Here is a 16571-nt window from a genome sequence, read left to right as displayed (position 1 = left end):
TGAAAAATAGCAATTAAATTTAAAGGCATTAAACATTATACATTATCTTTAAAAGGTCAAAAGTTTTAAAATATACCTGTGTGGTGATGACGTTGTATTGGGCAGCATGGTTCTAATATGTAAGTTCTGAGAAAGTAGACACTGTCACATGAAACTAATGGTTACTGTGTTGGACAGGAAGATGCAAGAACATTTCCATGTCCTCACCAACCTTACATCTGACAAAGGGCTAATATCCAAATTTTATCAAAATAAATAAATAAATAAACTCAAGAAGGTAAACACCAATAACCCAAATAACCCAAAAAGAAAAAAGTGGGGGGGGGGGGCACAGAGCTAAACAGAGAATTTTCAGCAAAGGAATCTCAAATGGTCGAAAAGCACTTTCAGAAACTTTCCAAGTCCTCAGTCAGCAGGGAAATGCAAATCAAAACAACTCTGAGATTCCATTTACACTGGTCAGAATGGCTAAGATCAAAAGCACATGGAAGATCAACAAAGTCAACTAACCTGGACCCCTAGGGCTCTCAGAGACTGAACCGCCAACCAAAGAGCATGCACAGCTGAACTCAAACCTCCCCTCGAATATGTAGCAGATGTGCAGCTTGGTCTTCATGCAGGGGAGAGGGGGCTACCCAAAACCTGTGGCCTGTCTGTGGGATATGTTCTTCTAGCTGGGCTGGCTTGTCTGGCCTCAGTAGAAGAGGATGTGCCTAGCCTCATAGAGACTTGATGTGCCAGGGTAGGGGGATACCCCGTACCCAGGGGTCCCCACCTGCTCAGAGGAGAAGAGGAGGGAATATAGGCAGAAAGACTGTGGGAGGGGATGACAGGGGGCAGTGAGTGGGATGTAAAGTGAATACGTAAAATAATAGTAATAACAAAATAGCAATGAGAAAAAACATTTCCATCATAGCAAAAAAAAAAAAGAAATGTCTAGTCAGTGCAGCTTTAGAGAGAGAAATTTTCAGAAATGGACAGGGACTGAAAGTGTATGTCAATGGTAGAGTGTCACTTGCCTATTTTTATTGCTTTGAACTACACTCTTAGAATTTAAAACAATTAAATATCCAAATTGCATTCTGGAGGATGAGTTATTGGCAAGATCTAAGTGTGTGTTGGATGAGGCCAGTATTAAGCCATCCACTGACTGATTTTCATCTTCATCTTAGTGACTTGAAGGTTAGCCAGTGGCAGCGGTGGTGGTGGCTCATGCCTTTAGTCCCAGCACAGAGGCAGAGGCAGGAGGATCTTTGGGATTTCGATGCCAGTCTGGTCTACAGAGTGCCACGACAGTCGTACATAGAGAAATCCTGTCTCAAAAAACAAACAAGCAAAAGGGTTTAAGGAGGCACTTTTTGTAACTTTTGTTTTTTGAGAGAAGGTCTTACTACGTAACCCTTGCTAAGCTGGAACTTGTGGTAATCTTCCAGCCTCACTCACCTGAATGCTGGGTTTACTGACATAAGCCACAATACTTGATTTGAGGTCTCTTTTCTTAGAAACATTTCAAAAGACTGACTCTAAGGCATGGTGGTAAACACGTGTAACCCCCTATGCAGGACCCTGAAGTAGCAGGGTCAAGGCAAGCTTGGGTGACTTGCTTCAATCCTTATCCCCAAATTTAAAGTATTCAAAAAGGGAGCTAGGAAGCTGTGTGTAGTGACACTTGCCTTCAATCCTATCACTTGAGGGGAGGTAGATGCAGATAGAGCTCTGAATTTGAAGCCAGTCTAGTCTACACAGTGAGTTCCGGGCCAGCCAGGGCTATGCAATAACACCTTTCTCAAATATAAAATGAAGGAGGAGCTATTGGTATAGCCAAGTGGCATAGTGCTTGCTTAACAAATGCAAGGCCTGGAATCCATTTCCCAGTACAGAAGAAACATCACAGGAACAGAGTGTCTTTAAATTTCCTTCTGGCAAACAACACAACTACCTTTTATATAATACATTCCAGATTCTATCCACATAGAGATGGCTTTTTGGCCTTTTGCAACTACAAAGACACAATCAAAACTTTCCTTTAGTGAACATCCCCAAGGTTCATATGGAGCCTGATTCTTAAAGTCCTTTGTCTGTGATTTCTCCAATGAAGTGTCACTACCTATAGCCATCTGAATAGTCCAGGTTTGCAGAGCCTGGCTCAGTCCTGGATCTGAGTATCTGATAATCATTGGAGGAGACCCGAGTGCAGAAAGCAAAGGTCCTGCTGTTTTTTATTCTCTCACCCAACAGCCATTAAAGTCTTCCATAGCATCTCACAAATATTTTCCTGTTTTTAGAGGTTCTATTACATTCCTTATTATGGCTAGCTAGCAGGCATAGCATAATTATTAAACATATCCTACATTGGATTCATGAGCACTTAAGCGTTTTTCTTCAGTGCACTGCTGCCATCTTCAGGAGTTTGGGAGGAACTGCTCCCAAAAGATCATCACAGCTGGACTTGTTAACAGCTGACATTCCCTCAAAGAAGGAAGGAGTGGGGAGAGAAACTCAGCCCTCAAGTGAGTATTTCGTCACCCCTCCCAACCAGTTAAATGCAAATCTGAATTGTGTACGTGGTTGAGGGATTAGGGAGGGGCTGTAGCACTTAGGCAGGGTAGAAATAGGGAAGGGTCTCCATTTACACGGCCCTGGGGGAGTCATCATCCATGTTGAATGCAGACATTCCAGTGCGGCTGCTTTAATGTCTCCCAGGCTCTATAAATAAGCCTTTTAAACAAGTTCATTGGTTCCCCAGGCTGGACGTTGGTGGAGCCTTACTGCTAGGCTTCAATTCTGGTACAAATGGCTGAGATACCTACTTAACGAACGTATCAAAGCAGAGTCTGGCTGCCTGTTTCTCCCTTCACTTCTCAGTCCATACCTCTTACTGGGCCTTCCTGGCTGGCAAACCCCCTCCTCTTCTTTCCCCCCTCCCCGACACTCCCTACCCCGCCCTTGAACTCTTCAGCCCAAGAGATTGGGTTGCTCTTCCTCATATAATCCGTTCATGTTGGTTACCCCAGTCTTTTAGGCCTTCAGGCTGTAGCACCTGTTTGCCCTCTCCCCTCCACCCTCTCTCCTTTCCCCTCTCCTCACATGGCTCAGGGTCAAGTCCACTATGGACTCTCCCAGATGTCCCAGCCTCTGACTGCGCTCTCCCTTTTATCCACAACAAAGCTTCTCCCCCGCCATACCTAGGAGCAGTCGTGTCCTGTCCTTTTTACTGATCTATTTTTTCATTCACTTACCTCAAGTGGTCATTGGCACCATAGAAAGAGGAGGTAGATATTGTTTATGACTCCTCCAGAGTTTTAACAAGATCAGGCCATTATTGTATCCTTTGGGGGAGCAGTGAGACAGGGTTTCTCTGTGTAACCCTGGCTATCCTGACACTCACCCTGTAGACCAGGCTAATCTGGAACTCAGAGAGTCTTTGGCCTCTGCTTCTCAAGGTCTGGGATAAAAGGTGTGCACCTCCACTGCCCTGCCATTATTGGATCTTACAGAATCCAACAATTAGCTCTTCCTGAATGGAAATGTTTATTTTTCAGCATATTTTCTTACTGTATTTATTATCAAGTGGAAAACCTAAATAATTCCTATGGCTCCATCTACTCTTTGTTAACTTAAAAATTACTAATTTTGGAGGCTACTCCGCTGGGGAACACATTGAAATTCTCCCGTTAGCTTTGTAGATAGTGAGTGCCTTTATCTTGTGGATTATGATGATAATGGTTGCCTAGGCAACTTCTTAGAGACTTGAAAGAAACTTTTGCTGAAAGCCCTTGATTGTTCACTTTGGTCTGTAGGAACAAATGGAGAAGGCTAATTAACATCTCTGCCTTATACACATGTCATTTCTATTTTTAAAATGTATTGTGTAGCACATTTGCCATAGAGTATTGCTACACACTCCAAGGTCAGAGGCCCAAATATGGAAGTCAGTACTCTCCTACCTCGTGGATCACAGGGATTGACGCAGATTATGGGGCTTGGTGGCAAACATCTTGACCCACTGAACTAGCTTACTGGTCCTTCTTTAAATAAATTTAAGCACGCATGATGCTTTTCTAGAACCTGAGTTTGCTTCCAAATTCTCACACCAGGTAGCTCACAATTACCTATGATTTCAGCTCCAGAGGCACTGACGCCATCCTATGGCTTTTGCATGTGGCATACACACATGCAGACACACAACCATACAAGGAAAAAATAATTTTAAAATGTATCCTTAAATTTTTTTTCTTTGCGAGGGATTGTCTTGGGGGGGGGGGGGCTTGGGGGGGTGGTTTGGTTGTTTGTTTTAGTTTTTTGAGACAGGGTTTTTCTGTATAATAGCCCTAGCTGTCCTTGAATTCACTTTGTAGGCTAAGCTGACCCTGAACTCAGAGACACCTCCCAACCCCCGCCCACCTCTGCCTCCTGAATGCTGGAATGTAAAATGTGCACCACCACCACCACCACCACTGCCCAGCTCTTGCTTGCTTGCTTGCTTGCTTGCTTGCTTGGTTTCATTCTTTCCTTTCTTTTCCTTCTTTCTTCCTTTCTTTCTTTCTTTCTCTTTTAATACCAACTGCTTTTCACTACCACGTTTCAGAAAACTTTCACAAAATGGTTTTTAAAATAAATAACAACACCAAAACCCTTTACAACCATGGCTAATGTAGTTATTTTCATTGTTCTCAGTCACCTCCAAACCCATTGTGTGCAAAGCTCATCTTTCCATGCATCTACATGATAGATACAGGTTGTGCGTGCTTTATTTTTATCTGTAGCAGTTTATACAGGTACAGCCAGATACAAAGCTTCAGGATAAATTGTCCAAACTTTATACAATGCTAGATTTGAGATTAAAATATGAAACATAAAGTCTATACAAAACTGATAAAAATCAGATGCCAGGACTGAAACTTAGAACCCAACGTAGAAGGAAGTCTTATTTCAAGGGCTTTGCCTGCTACAGAGCAGTCTAAATGAAGTCAAGAAGCTTTGTGTTTAAATTATGCACTCTGCAGATACTGTACCAATCCCAAGAGCTACACATAGATCATAGCAGTTGGCCGGTCCAGCACACGTGGACAGTAAATACACCTGTGCCGTTGACAAACGTGCTTTCTGTTGCATTTCCTGCTTATGACTAGCAAGGAAGTCTGCTGGCACATGTACTCTTTTCTGTTGATTTCTGTCCCAACCTTTGTCTGCTTAACTACAATATTTGAAACTCTTGTTAAATAAGTGATTACTTAATACCCAATTCAGCTGCAGTGTTGAATGGGTCCCAGTAAGGCTAGATGTGCACTCTGTGTGGGGGTCTTCATTGTCCTGGTCTCACCCTTTGCTTCATTAGTTCAGATTCTTCCCAGTGATAGAGCTGCTTCCTTCAGCATAGTCCTCCTGTTCCAATGTAGGCTAAGGACAAACTCAGGAGTTTAGAAAAGTATAGCTCAACTAGTACAGTGCTTGCCAGGCATGCACAAAGCCCTAGGTTCAATTCTTAGTATGGCATAAATCAGGATGATGTCACACACCTGCAGAGACAAAAGCATCTGAAATATAAGGTCATTCTTTACAACGTGAGTCTGAGACAAGCCTAGAAGGGGAAAAACAAAAACCAAACAAGGCATTGGTGACGGGGAGGACATCACTACCTTTGCCAAGGATGGAAAGGTTCATTAAAATATAGCAAATACTTGCCATGACTCTTGAAGTGCCATAGATAAACCAAGGAATGACATTTAAGTTGCCTGAGCTCTATCAGTGAGCCCAAAGACCATCAAGCTCACAGTGGCCTTATGAAAACCAAATACCAGGTTTTGGGTATGGACCCTCATACTCCAAGGTCAGAGGATTTCAAAAAGTTCTTCTGCTGTGACCATCCCCCGAGAGATGAGGAAAAGAGTCCAGATGTTAGTCTCTTTGTCTGGGGAAAGATAGGAAACCTCCCAAGATTGATGACAATACCTGAGACTGTAGGTAACTCCTTGGGGGAGGGGTGTTTGTTTGTTTGTTTGTTTGTTTTCTGAACACACAACTGAAGATGCCAATAGCAGTCCTGTGGGTCAGGAGGAGGCCCAGCAGAGCTTCTGCTCACCTTTGTCCTGAGGAGGAACTGTGTTAGGAATAGGATGAACAATTAGGAAGAGAGAGACAGCAACACTATTGCTTATTCTTGTGTCTACTGGTACCTAATGAGCAAGCACCCCTCCCACTTTTATCAAACATCTGTGGCTGTGTCAGGAAGAATAGAAGCCCTTCTGTCTAATCTTCCTGTCTCACTTGGGAAACAGTCAGAACAAAATAGAAGGATTCTCTTTGAAGAGACTGCTTTTACCTGCTGAGAAGCAAAGTAGCATACTAGCCATGCAATCTTGAAAAGGCACAGAACAATGGAACTTGGCCAGAAATACTAAGCTAGCAGAGTAAAAGAGAATCCATGTAAGTTGTTCGTAGTAGAGTCATGTGGAGTAATCCAAGAAAGAAAATCACTCCAGGATGAAATATGACCTTGCAGGCATCGTGGAGGTCCTGCCTCTGATGGACTGACTTCAAACTGCCATGTCAAAGCATATTTACTGATCATTATACAAAAATTGTTTATTGCGTAAAATAAGTTCCTCATAGCAGAGCCACTGGTCTATTCTATGTGCTACATGAAGAAAAACATCACATCCCTGCAACTTCAGTCCTTTCTGTGCACTGTTTGGAATACCCAATCATGCAAGATATTCAAGGTGTGCCAGGATTGTCTTATGGCCAAAGTCATGCAAAGGTTATAATGCTCTTTCAGGAAAACAATTCTGTAAATCACAGAAAACAATCACTGTTTTCTACAGTGATTTCTTCGGGGACTAAGTACTTCTAGAAAACAACTACTTCATTCTGATGTTTACCCTAGGTAAAATGACTCTACTAGTTTTCCTTCTATGGTAAGTGGACACAGATCATTATTTACTTAGAGAAAATAAAGTCGTTGATTGATTGATTGCTTGATTGATTGATTGATTGATTGATTATGCCTTGGGGTGTGCTTGTATGTCATGACATGCATCACAGGACAACTTAAAGGAGTCAGTTGTCTCCTTCCACCATGCAGGTCTAGGTCACAAACTCAGGTCAGATGGCTTGGCAAGTGCCTTTTACCTACTAAGTCATTTCTCTGTTCCCCAAATTCATTCATTCATTGTTTGTTTGTTTGTTGCAGGGAAGGGTCTCTCAATGGACCCCTGGCTATCCTATAACTCCATATGTAGACCAGGCTGGCCTCTGCCTGTGCCTCCCAAATGCTGAGATTAAAGGCTTATGCTACACCACATCTGGCTAGCAAAAATTCTTGTTTCTAAGTGAAACAGAAAAGTTGGCTCATCAAGATGGCTCAGAGGCTAAAAGTACGTGCTAAACAAGCCTGACCACCTGGATTTGAGCCTCAGAACCCATGTAAAGGTAAGGAGAGAATTGATGCTTCCATCAAGATCACCACACTAACTATGTAGAACCCTGACCACATCTAACGTACCTGATTCCTGTACACCTTAAGCATCAGACCACACTTTCTGCAGCTCAGGAGAGGAGCCTCCCCCCAACACCTTCTATCTGCTTGAAATATTCCATAATCTCGGAGCTCTGACTGCAGTTCTTTGGCGTTCGCATCTTCCTATTCCTCTCCAAGTCTAGCTGCACTGCAGAGTTAGGTTTATAACAATGAATAAAAGGTAAAAAAGAGAAAGACTCCTGTCTAAACACTTGTGTTTTTATTCAGAGATCTGTGCTACTCTCAACCTTGGTCAGAGAAGCATTTTATTGCATGGGGTAGTCGTTCATGCACTTGCAACTGAGAATGAGCATCTGTGGGGATTCAGTCATAGATGGAACGTCTGTATCAAACCCCATCATTCTGAGGCTTGGGGGATTTTTGAGGAAGAGAAGGTAGAAAGCATGTAAGATGATGTGGTGGCTTGAATGAGGGTGGGCCCTATAGGGTCATATGTTGGAATGTTTGGTAACCAGTTAGTGCAACTGAGAAGGGCTAGAAAGTGTGGCCCTGTTGGAGAGGGTGCATCATCAGGGGTTGCATTTGAAGTTTCAAAAGCTCACATCATTCTATTCTCTCCCTCTCCCCTGTCTCTGTCTGCTGCCTGTGGATCAAGATTTAAAGCTCTCAGCTACTTCTACAGTGCCAAGTCTGCCACTGTGCTCCCTGCACCCTGCCTTGATAACAAAATAACCCTCTGAGATTGTAAGCAGGCTCCCAATTAAATGCTTTCTTCTATATGTTGTCTTGTTCATGGTGTCTCTTCACAGCAACAGAACACTAACAAAGACACAAAATTGGGTGGTAAATTAAAAATATGTTGGGGAGCAGGGAAAACTGTGGGGAGGCATTGAGGGATGGAAATGACCAAGATACATTGTGTATTTCTATACAATATTCCACAAAAATTAAATAATTAAAAGTAATATTTATATTGGAAAGTGGTATCTTACTATCTGAAATGAAAAAGTAAAGATAGATAGAGCATATTATTTTCTGTTGCATAAACAATCACCAAAAATTAAGAGAGAGAGAAAGGGGAAGATGTCCACTAAGATTATTTCATTACAAGAGAAGTTATCAAAACACACAAATATAGGGGCTGGAGAGATGACTCTGCAGTTAAGAATACTTTATGTTCTTCCAGAGGACTTGAAGTTAGTTCCCCACATGGCCACTTACAACCATTAACTCCAGTGATATTTTTGCACAACCCAGGATCACTAACTAGTAGGGTTGGCACTACTCACAGTGGACTGAGTCCTTAGACATCAATCATTAATCAAAAAAAAAAAAAAAAGACCCACATGCTTGCCTATAGGTCAGTCTGATGGTGGCAATTCCTAAATTGAGGGTCTTCTTCCCAGATGGCTTAGCTTGTGTCAAGTTGACAAAACAAACACTAACCGGGATATTGGGATACAAGTGTGCACTGCCACACTTGGTTTCTCCTGACATCTTTTGTTGAAAAGGTATCTGTGTGTGTTTATTACTTAATTTTATCTATAAATAGCCATATTTATTTATTTCCCAACCTGTAAAAACATCCTTACTTTGTTAATGTAGCAAACAAATTTCAACTCTGCTTGTGTGCAGACCAGAAGGGAACCTATCTGCTTTGCAATCACCACCACAGTTCAGTTGCATGCAAGCAACACGATGTATATGAGAAAACGACTAGCTGAATTACTAGTGTTAAATACTGAAAAAAAATCAGCAGCTTGTTAACATCTATTTTACTTAACAATGTAGGAAGTTCACAGCCATCAGCAGTGCCTGTGCGATTTTGGGACTGTCTGTGAAGCTGTTACGGTGGTGGACCTTGTAGGTTAAAAATAAATGCCTATTTTCTCTATCATGTGCCAAAGGATCTCTCACAAACTGACCTCATTATTTTCAATCTCATCAAACTGGCCTGACCCTTTGGTATGGCTTTTACTGCTCCCAATGTTAGTATGCATTCTCTTTTTATATTTTGATTCTCAAAAGATATTGATGAGGTTTTTTGTTTGGGTTGGTTGGTTGGTTGGTTGGTTGGTTTTGGAGTCTCTTTCTCTCTCTCTCTCTCTCTCTCTCTCTCTCTCTCTCTCTCTCTCTCTCTCTCTCTCTCTCTCTAGGTTATGTGGAGTAGAGGGAAAGGGGGAAAGCAATCCAATTTTCTTTAAAAGTCAACAGAGTAGGGGCCTTCAAGATGACACAGGCTGTTCAGAATCCTAGCCTGAGGTAGTTGATGGAATTAAGAGATATTCCTGGAAAACAGAAACTGCCCTTAGGCCTCTATTTACATAATATCTATCAATAGAAATCCTTCTGTTACCTAACCTAAATCTTTCTGTTTAGGACATTGTCACCAGTACTGATATTCTTTGGAGGGCCACTTTGGACTTGACACTATGTAGCCCTGTCTAACCCAGAACTCACAATGTGGAGCAGGCTGGCCTCAAAGCCATAGAGATCCACCTATCTTTGCCCCAGAGTGCTGGGATTAAAAGAGTGTACCACCAAGGCCAACCAGAAGGTATTAGTTTGACACGTATGGTGCCAGGGCCCTCTTAGCCACCATGGGCTTTCTCCTCTTTATGTATTATATTCTTATAAAATTTTACTTTGATCCCACAGGAACTCTGATAGTTTCTTGGTGAGTAAGGATGAAGCTGCTACCCATCTCCCTCTGGGGAAATGCCTACTCATTATTTAATAGCAATATATGTATGTACCAAGTAACCATTGTGGTATGTAAGTACAGGTTAGACAAGAGAACTTTACAAGTGCACTAAAGCATTGTGTAGTACATCAAAGTTTTGTACAGAACATCTCATAAAATGAGCTTGCTCATAAACTATGTAATGGAACTGGTCATGGTAGCACAAGCCTGTAATCCTAGCACCTGGGAGAAAGGGGACAGGGCAGGGGGACACAGAGCTCAAGGCCATCCTTATCTATATAGCCAGTTGGAGGCTAGCCTAGGCTACGTAAGACCCTCTCCTAAAAATAAGTAAATGAGCAAATCATTAAACACGGGTTTTTTTTCTGCTTTGCTTTGTTCTGTTGAGACAGGGTCTCACTGTGTAACCCTGGTTGATATGAAATTCTCTATGTAGACCAGGCTACCTTCAAACTCACAGAGTTTACCTGCCTCTGTCTCCTGAGTGCTAGGATTTAAAGCATTCACCACCATTCCTGGTCAGTCACTTCCATTTTTGACACTTTAAATGTCCTGACCACATTTTAACGGTTTTCCATGAGGCTGAAGAGATGACTCTATGGTTAAGAGAGCTTGCTGATTGTGCAAAGGACCAGAGTTCAGTTTCCCAGCACCCTTGCTGGACAGCTCACAGCTGCCTGTAACTCCAACTTCAGAAGGGCATCAGGTATCCGGTATTATTTTCTGTCTGTCCCTTTAAGCCAGTGTCTCTCCCTGAGCCTGTGGTTTGTATTTCCCTGGTTAGACTGGAAGCCAGCAAACCTCATGAACTCTCCTGTCTCCAGGTTTTCAGAGTTGGGTCTATAAGAATGCGTGGAATGCCTGGTTTGGTGTGTGGATGCTGAGATGCCAACTCCAATCCTCACAGCTTTACAAGTGCTCCTAACCATTGAGTCATCTTCTCTAGTCTCTATTCTCATGTTTTAATTTTTTACTAAATTTTTAAATTATATTTATTCCTTCATTCGTGTGTGTGTGTGTGTGTGTGTGTGTGTGTGTGTGTACCACAGCACCAGTGTGAAAACCAGAAGACAGCTTGTGGGAGTCTGTTCTTTCTTCCCATCATGTGGGTCCCAGGGATAGAACTCAACTAATCAGTCTTTGTGGCAAGCTGCCTGAGCAGCCCACTGGTCCATTGGTTTGACTTTAAAATAGATTCTTAATTCTGTGCAGTTCTGAGGCAAGATTTCCAGGTTTAAGCACACATACGCACATGCACATGTGTACGCACACATTTTCAGTTGGGGAGGGCTTTACAATTTAATTCTATTTCATGCACTTTTTAAAAAAAAATTCTCAGTCGCCAACAAATCTTAAAAACTAAAATTCTTAAACCAGTCCACTGGCAAAAATAGCTAAATTAATGGGCCAAAAAGAGTATGCAGAACTTCCGAAGTATATAAGAGCTGCAGCCAGCAGGGTGTGCTGTGGGACTGGCCTGCTGTCTTCTTTAAAACAGATTTCACCATCGGAGTTTTAAAAAGAATATTTTAATGAGAGGCTCTACCAGCAGCTGACTGAGACAGATGCAGATACTGACAGCCAGCTATTGAACTGAGGTCGAGACCCCTATTTAAGAGTTAGGGGAAGGACTGAAAGAGCTGAAGGGGATTGCAATCCCATAGGAAGAACAACAGTATCAACTTACCCAGACCCCTCAGAACTCCCAGAGACTAAGTCACCAACCAAAGAGCATACATGGGCTGGTCCGTGGCCCCAGACACATATACAGCAGAGGATTGCCTTGTCTGGCCTCAGTGGGAAAGGATGCACTTAATCCTGTAGGAACTTGATACCCCAGGGAAGGGGGATGCTGGTGGGGTGAGGTGAGGGTGGGTAGGTGGATGGGGAGCACCTTATCAGAAGAAAAGGGGAGGGTAGAGGAGATGAGGAACTCGGGGGAGAGGGGGACAAGGAGGGGGGGCAACATTTGGAATGTAAATAAATAAAATAATTTAGTTTTAAAAAAGAATATTTTAAAGCTACCAAGAGACATGTTCTGGTTTGGTAGAGTAAAATATGCGAGTTAAAAATGAATGTTAGGTTTAAAACAGTGATAGGAACTCTGGGGATGAGAAATAAAGGGGCTTGCAGTTGGTGATGAGAGAGCAAAGCCACAAGAGGAAGGACAGGGCTTAGGGAAAAAACAAAGCGGTCTTGGCAGCCTCTAACTGGCACCTGCAGCCTCACCTCTTACCGGGAGTGGACCGCCCCCAGCTCCTGGCAAGGTGCTAGACGTTAGGTAACCAAGGAAAACCACCGTTGCATCTTGGTAGCTGTATCCGCCGCGGTTCCTTTGTGGTTGAATGTCTTGAAGCTGTAGTGAGGCTGTTCCCACCGGAGCAGAAAGAAACTCTCCAGGGCATCCTCCCACACGTGTGCGGTAACAAAGGGTCTGCAGCCTCAAAAGGCCTCACTCCCTTGTAATATCATTTGCATCCCTCATCTTGTGTGGCGATTATAGGAGGAAGCACCTAAAAGAAAAGAAGATCTGGCCCACTATATTTTAGACAGAAGAGGAGTCACCTTACTCATGAATATGCCACTCACCTCATAAATATTCATGCAGACTTCCTTAAAAGCCACAATACAGCATCGCGTGCTGCTCTCCACTTTGAGGCAGTCTACTCCACGCAGTCTTTGAAGTTCTTGCTTTGCTTAGCTGTGCTTAGTTTTGCTTCTACACCTTTGTTACGTAAACTTCTGCTCAAACTGAATTCATCCACTCAACAAGATAAAAACCTATGGCTGGCAAGAAGGTTGGGCAAACCTAACAATCTAGCTAGATCCCTTAAAAAGCCTGACACACTGGCACCTATTTATAATTCCAGCATTCCTATGGTGAGACGGGAGAAACCCATGAGTGTCAACTGCCTTAGAATATGCACCATGGCAGAAGCAAGAGAAACCCTGACTCAAAAACAAGGCAGAAGGAAAGAGCTGCTTCCCAAGGTTGTCCTCTCCCCCACCCCATACACTCACATAATCATGATAATAATAATAAAAATAAAAAGATTTTTAATTAGGTTTGCTTGTTTAGATGGGGGCTTTGCTATGTAGACCATAATGGCCTCAAACTCACAGAGATTCTCCCCGCTGCCTTCCTCATCCAGTGCTGAGATTAAAAACAAGTGCCACTGTACCCAGCTTTTTAAAATGTATGTATTATTTATTTTAAAAATGAAGGCTCTTTTTCTTCTTTCCCCTTCCACGCTCCCTGCCACTCCTTTTCTTCTTCTCTCTCTCTCTCTCACAATAAACCTCTAAAAAAAAAAAAAAAAAAAAAAGGCCAAGATCCATTTGTGCTTGTGCGTGCATTTAATTCCAGCACTTGAGAGGCAGAGGCAGGTGGGTCTCTCCGAATTTGAGGCCAGTCTTGTCTACTCAGTAAGTTCCAGGACAGCCAGGACCACACAGAAACCCGGTCTTGAAAACCCTAAATTAATGAATTATTTTAATTAATTATTAATTAAAAATAAGAATAAAATGAAATAGAAGCCAAGGACCTAAAGAGCCCTGCAATCTCTGCCATATTTCTCTTGTGTTGACTTCTGAGTGAACTAGTTAGTGAACTAGTTGCTAATAATTAGTTTATCAAGCAAATCAAACTGATGGAAAGCCAAATTAAAAAAAAAAAAAACTGTTGTCTAAACCCACTCATACTATTTATTTTGACACTCATGTAAGATGTCTATGTAACAAAGGGCTTTCCAACAAGACCAAGACACAGTCTCTTCTGAGGTTCATGTTTCTCCCAGAATCGCTGGTACATGGGACTGCCTATATGAAGCATCTTTGTTCCCACAACAGAGCCTAGGGCAGGTGGATGAGGGAGTGGACATTTTGCATTTCCCTTGTTCTTCATTTTGTATAGTCCAGAAGCAACAATTGCAGAGACAGAGAGTGTCTCGTTAACTTTTCAGACAAGTTTTTAGAACTCTATTCTTCAACAGATGAAGATGACAGCTTCAGTGTCATTTAATTTGTGAAAGTTTACAGAATCTTCATAATTCACCCACCCCAATTCATACCCCTAACTCCCTCCCTCTCTCTGCACCTACCTTCCTCCCTCCCTTTTCCCCTCCCTCTCTTCCTCTCCCCTCCTCTGTTTCCCTCCCTCCCTCACGTGCTCTCTCTTTCTTTCATTTTGTTTTATTTTTATTTTTGACAGGGTCTGATATAAGCTCGGCTGGTCTCAGACTTACAACAGTCTTCCTGCCTCCACCTTTCAGGTGCTGAGATCACAGGTAGGGCACGCTTGTAATTCCAGATTCAGAAAGACTATTCTTTCGGAATCAATTACTTTAGTATCCTGTAGTGGGGTGAAGGGAGAAAGTTGACCAAAGTCTCAGCAAATCTGTACTCTAGCATTCAGGAAGGAAAAAAAATAAAATAACAGGAGGATCAGGAGTTCAAGGTCAGACCCAGCTTTGTGGCAAGTTCCAGACCAGCTAGGGCTGCATACGACTCCAGTTTAGAAATGAACAAAACAAAAACAAAAATAAACACACACACACACACACACACACACTCACACACACACACACACACACCTTTAATCCCAGCACTCCAAAGGCAGAGGCAGGCAGACCTCTGAGTGAGTTCTAGGACAGCCAGGGATACACAGAGAAACCCTGTTGCTCAGTGTATACCACTTACTTTACCTTGTCCTCCAGCTTTCTTTCCAACTCTACCCCAAACTGTTATTTTTTTTCCCATGATCAAGTTGAAAACATTTATAGCCAGTATTCTGTGTATTGTCAGAATTCCCAAAGCTGAAATTAACAAGGACCATCCTATCACCCTATGTAGTTATTTGAGGTAATTCTAAGTTATAAATTACAACCTATGTAAATTAAATATACATGTTTCTTGCTAAGGGCATTTATCTTGTTTCTACTGATGGTGATTGACCTCAGAGACCTAAAATGCCAGGCCCTCTACATCTGAACTTTATTTAAACTGATTCACTTTTCTCTGAAAGAGTCAATTTATTGTTGATTTGGCCTGGGTTTTTGGAGACAGGGTCTCGCTGCATGGTTCAGGCTGGCCTGGAGTGTAGCCCAGATTTGCCTCAAACTCAAAACAATCTTTTTGTCTCAGAATTACTAGGAACTACAGGCTGCCACAACTATTCTCTTTCAATGTCTTTATTATTGCTGTTAACATTTTTTAGATTTATTTATATTATTATTGAGTGTGTGTGTCTCTGTGTGTATGTGTCTGTGGGGGGATGGGGGGTGGGTATGTGGGGGGGAGTGCGTGTGTGCATGTGTGCATGCACCAGAGCTGGCTCTCTCTTTCTACCATGCAGGACCCTGGATTTGAACTCAGGGTGTTAGTTTTGGTAGCATATTCCTTTATCCATTGAATTATCTCTTTAGCTCTTCTTGAAAGAAAGAAAAAAAGAAAGAGAAAAAGATTTATTTAATTCATTTATATGAGTACACTGTAGCTGTCTTTAGACACACCAGAAGAGGGCGTCAGATCCCATTACAGATGGTTATGAACCACCATGCGGTTGCTGGTCTCTAGATCTTCTTTTGATGGTTTAAAAATTAGTTATTGGCAAAGCTGTTTATGGGAGAGGGAGGGATAGGGGGAAGAGAAAGGGGAGGAGTAGAGGGAGAGGGAGGAAAAAAGAAAAAAGATAAAGAACAAGAAGAAGAAAAAGAAAGGGAAAGGAACCCATTTTCTTTTGGGGAATAGCCAAAAGGAAAGAGGAAAATTTTGGTAAGGTACATGTCTCTAATCCCAGCAATTTGAAGATGGAGGGGGTGGGCTGTGATGATTTTGGGACCAGCCTGGACTAAATAGTGAGACCCTGATAGAAGGAAGAAAAGAAGAAACACAGGTATTAAAAATTCCATGAATTTAAAATATCTGATAAACACTGGACATATTACTTTGTACATTAAAGACTAGGGAAAAGCTGGGCAGTGGTGGCGCACACCTTTAATCCCAGCACTTGGGAGGCAGAGGCAGGTGGATTTCTGAGTTCGAGGCCAGACTGGTCTATAGAATGAGTTTCAGGACAGCCAGGGCTACACAGAGAAACCCTGTCTCGAAAAGCTGGGGGCAGGGGGAGGTGAGAGGGGAAGGCTGGGCAAAGAGGACTTAATTAGCTGGGTAATGAGGGGTTAAAATGTTTTCAGGTTGTTAGTGGGGCTGCCTCTAGTTTGTCAAGGACTAACTGAAAGAGGAGTCAGTGAGGACCCCTCTGTACTTGGACTACAACACTATACCGTGGCTACAACAAAGAACCAGGCCTAAAAACAAACATCCAAAGCACCCAGGCCAGGGAGTGCTTGTCTGCTAAAAGCACTTTAGAGTGCACCCTCTCCTGGA

At 42.5% G+C, this 16571-nt stretch overlaps 2 long non-coding RNA genes across 4 annotated transcripts; one reads left to right on the top strand and one right to left on the bottom strand.

Moving 5' to 3' along the window:
• Nucleotides 1-2438: 2438 nt before the first annotated feature.
• Gm40239 lies at nucleotides 2439-8257 on the top strand. The gene is made up of 2 exons (XR_868089.1): nucleotides 2439-2510; nucleotides 7193-8257. It is a non-coding gene; the product is annotated as a predicted gene, 40239 (long non-coding RNA).
• Gm30102 lies at nucleotides 4734-13027 on the bottom strand. 3 transcript variants are annotated; one of them, XR_868091.1, is made up of 4 exons: nucleotides 12774-13027; nucleotides 12414-12697; nucleotides 5953-6100; nucleotides 4734-5519 (listed from the first exon to the last, which is right to left on the bottom strand). It is a non-coding gene; the product is annotated as a predicted gene, 30102 (long non-coding RNA). The 3 variants fall into 3 exon arrangements; XR_376614.2 differs by having other exon boundaries at nucleotides 4734-6100; XR_376615.2 differs by having other exon boundaries at nucleotides 4734-6100; nucleotides 12421-12697.
• Nucleotides 13028-16571: the final 3544 nt, after the last annotated feature.

Source organism: Mus musculus, chromosome 4 (assembly GCF_000001635.26).
Source record: "Mus musculus strain C57BL/6J chromosome 4, GRCm38.p6 C57BL/6J".
In the NCBI taxonomy this organism is placed as follows: Eukaryota; Metazoa; Chordata; class Mammalia; order Rodentia; family Muridae; genus Mus; species Mus musculus.
The sequence above is the reverse complement of the archived record's forward strand: the minus strand, read 5'-3'. Positions and strand labels throughout refer to the sequence as shown.